Source organism: Macadamia integrifolia, chromosome 3, assembly GCF_013358625.1.
Source record: "Macadamia integrifolia cultivar HAES 741 chromosome 3, SCU_Mint_v3, whole genome shotgun sequence".
Classification (NCBI taxonomy): domain Eukaryota; kingdom Viridiplantae; phylum Streptophyta; class Magnoliopsida; order Proteales; family Proteaceae; genus Macadamia; species Macadamia integrifolia.
Window position 1 is genome coordinate 30,149,375 of NC_056559.1, and position 4,269 is coordinate 30,153,643.

Sequence of the window (4,269 nt, forward strand, 5' to 3'; positions counted from 1 at the left end):
ATTAAAAAAAAAAAAAAAAGGAACTCCTATGGCCGTTGAGATCCATTCCTCTAATTCAACTTGTGATAGTCAATTCAAACTCCACACTGCTTTGAAGCTTTGATATCCCATTTCTAATGCACCAATTCTTATTGCATTCCCTTTGTTTCCGTTTTCTGAGTACATTCTAAAAAGCCAAAATTCATATATATTAAAAAGTTGACCTTAGATTTGACCATTAAACCCTTTCTAAAATCATAGAATGATCATCTTGCATTACTATACAATCTTACCCCTTAAAATGTCGAAAGGTTGTTTTGATTATTTGACTATTAAATTGCAACATTCGTATTTTACCATTACACCAAGCTTGCCTTTTTTTTTTTTTTTTTTTTTTCTTCTTCTATAAATAATATTAAAAATACGTATGTGAAAAATAGTATTAATTTGCATACTAGAGGTTATTTGCTATGCACTCCATTATCATGTGGTTAGGTTTGTTTGGAAGTATCTTCTGAATATTGTGGGAGGCTGAACAGATGCATCATGTATGCATGTGTGCATACCATGGATATATCCATACATTGGCATGATCAAGAATGCCCATGCATGTACACGTGGGTAGACTTGTGTTTGAAAAGGAGCTTGTGGTTGGAGAAATTTGACCGACTGGAATATTGTTAAGTGTTAAAACAGAGCGCCAGACACGACCAAGAAATGGTGGGCCCCGTCCACGTCGACCACACGTGGATATTGCGGTGCCTTTTGAATTTTGCACGGCCTCCCCTGCGCGTGCCATTTGACGTCAGCATTTTCAATCATTCTCGGAATCGCAAATTACTATCGAGGATTTAGTATATGGTATCTCACGCGTATCGGCCGTAGCAGACCGATATAGGATCAAAACATCATTTTTTTTTTTTACCGAAATAAAATCTTTTAACTTTTCTTTAATTTTCTTTTGGCAACCAACAAAAGTGGGTTAAAAAGGAAAAAAAATCCATCGATTTCTTTTTATTTTCAAAAATTTGACTTCCATCACATCGTTGTGCATGATTTCAACTTTAAAGGCACGATATCGTATTGGGCATTAGATATACCAAAAACCGTCATGGTATTGACATAAATTGGTATTGAATAGAAATATCCCTGATTTCTTAAAAAAATATATTTTGATATTTTTAACCTTCAATTGAACTATTTAACCGATAAGTATTGATCAGGTATTACGATCAATAACATGCAAAATCAATATGAAATGCCTGATATCACTAGGGGCCCGTTTGATAACGTTTCTGCCGTTTCTGTTTCAAGAAACGACAGAAACGGAAATTACCGTTTCTATAAATAGAAATGAAATTTTGAGTGTTTGATAAACCTTGTTTCTTGAAACGTTTCTCTGTCTCTCGACTATTGCTCCATCATCATCCTCTTGACCTTCATCTTCTTCTTCTTTGTCAGCCGTGGAATTGGGTTTTCCTACCTCAACATTCACATCATTGGACTCAAGTTTTCGGCCTTTGAAGCCCTTGTTTTTGAATTCTTTTAACAAGGCCTTAAGAGGAGGATGAGAGAGAAGGGAAGCCTATGCTAGAAAGATAAGAAGAGGATGAGGGTTTCACGTTTCTGCTAGTAGCATTGTGGAAGGATTCGAGAGGAGCTTGCGATTTCGTTTGCTTCCCGAAGGATAGAGGAAACTGGGCTCTGATTCCTTCGAACATGTCGATTTGTATTTTCAATTGTCGATAGCATCAGATGGTGATGGGAAAAAACAGACGGTGCATTGAAACTCCCGAGCAACGGAAACGGCGGTGCCGTACTCAATCGAAGCCTCGAGCTCAACCCTAGTGGCCTCTTCTGATGCCAAAACGACAATTGAGAAATGATCTCCTCCCTCCTGGCAACCGCAAGCTTCGATTTCCTATGGATGAAAAAAATGAGCCCTAGGTTACTGGAACCACAACGAATAAGAAGAAGACTAGGATCTCCTCCCTCCTACCAACCGCATGCTTCGGTTTCCGACGGAGAAAAAAATGAGCCCTAGGTTACTGGAACCACGACGAAAAAGAAGAAGACCAAGATCAAGTCCGTAAACCTTAGATCCATGGAAGCAATCAGTTATACAGGACGCCATATGCATCTAGAACACCAAAACCCCAAATCCTCCTCCTATAGCTACGCAATATTAGTGGCGGAGACAGCCCCAAATCCTCCTCCTGTAGCTATGCAATTTCAGTGGCGAAGATGGTGGTGACGCCAAACTCCTTTGTCGATAAGGGATTTCATTCGTTTCCAGAAATGACGAAACAAGTATGACTTGTTTTGCCACTCATGTTTCTAGGAACAAAAGTTGACATAAATTTTGATTTATGTTTCTAAAAACAAGAGAAACAGAACGACTTTATCAAAGACTCTTTAGGCCGTTTCTGCTGTTTTTAGGAACAGAAACAACAAAAATGAAACGTTATCAAACGGGCCCTAGGGTTGCCTAGGCTAGGTTGGGTTGAGTTTTTTAAAGCCCAAGCCCAACCCTAATCCTAAGGTCTCTTAACTCAACCCAAGCCCAGCCCAGTCTCATAACGGGTTGGGATATCTTAGCTCAAGGCCCAATTTAACCCAACTATAATGGACTTGATAGGCTACCCAGTTCAGTACTATTGGTTATTTGATTGCTTTATCTTGATACATTGCAGAAGTAAAAAACTAAGATAATGTATATACAAGTAGATCATGAAAAACAAAAAAAAATTTGTATATTTTTTTCTATGAGTACTAATTTTTAATTATTAATATATTTATATTATTATGTACTTAATATATATATATATATATATATATAAAAGGTTGGTTTAGGTTGAGTTGGGTGGTTTGAGACCTCAACCCAGCCTCAGTTCAAACCAATTTTAGGCCTCAAAATTTTGAACCTTAACACACTTTACGGGTTAAAATCTCAACCTAGGCAGAATATGACCGATTAGGGCTAACTGAGCTGTTTTTACACCCCTAGGTAGAATGCGTCTATTCTTATCATATGCCCATAAAATTTCAACTACATTGATGGATGATTTGACAAGTTGATTTGATTGTGATTTGATAGTTACTAGTTACCATTAATTTAGTTCATATTTTAGATTTTTCAAACTGATTTCAACTTTGCATTAACACAAGAGTAATATTTTGATTGGTTTAGACATTCAGACGCTAATAATAGTTGATTAATTTCAGCTCCAGACTAGTCTACAGATTTCCAGAAATTGTCTTTTATTCCTTAAAAATATTCATGTTTTCAATAAAAAAAAAAAAAATGGAAATAACCTCCTCCAACTGCTTCACATGATAAAAAAGACATAGGAAAAGTAGTTGGTTTGATTTGACTTGAGATAGTTGTTTCGCTCATTTAAGTATCTGGTATAGATAATCCAAGCCTTGTAAGTCATATCTATGGCAAAAGTTTTTCTTTACAGTGGGTGAAGAGAATTTAGACTTTCTTCTACCTCTAGGGCAGAAAGTCCAAAATATCTCTAAGGTAAGAGATTTCTATTCAATCATCAGAGCCCGTGGTTTAAGAAATTCTCTTTTGACATAAAAGCAGAAAATTCACTCCTATTTTAAAAGACAAGTTAAAGAAAACAATTGATGTGACAACAACCAATTTTGACCGGTAACATTAATATATCAATGTATGTAAAATAGGATGGATAAGTCTAAGTCTCCTTGGCATCATAAGTCAGTTTCTGTAAAGAGATTGAACTACTTTGATATAGTATGGATCCTCCCAAAAGATTAGCTACCCACTAGTCTGCCTATACAGAGAGATACTAGGTGTAAAAAGATTGTGTAGCCTTGCGCTGAAGATGCTTATATGAATTTTCCCATTGGCCATACTTACTGGTGTAAACCTGTGCCTAAGGGAAACTTTCTCTTACCCAATTGTATATTATATATTTTTAGAAATGTTCTTTGTTTGGGAGTCTGGCTTTTAAGCATGCACAAGACCCAATCATCATTCCCCCTTCCCTTTGTTTCAATCTATGGGGGTGCTGGAAGGCCATTTTGTAGGGAGGAAGAGAGAGAATGACACAAGGGTCTAGGACAATAAATTTTCTTCCTATATATTTATGGGTGAGAGAAACTTGCCGGTTTAGTATAGGAAACACTAGACCAACAATCCATCGGGAGGATGCATAGGAGAACATTCGGTGCATATTAAAAGGGTGCAATGCAGTCTTTTTTGCACCTTGTACAGTCTGGGTATTTATAAATGGTAAGATATTTTTTTAACCTATATAT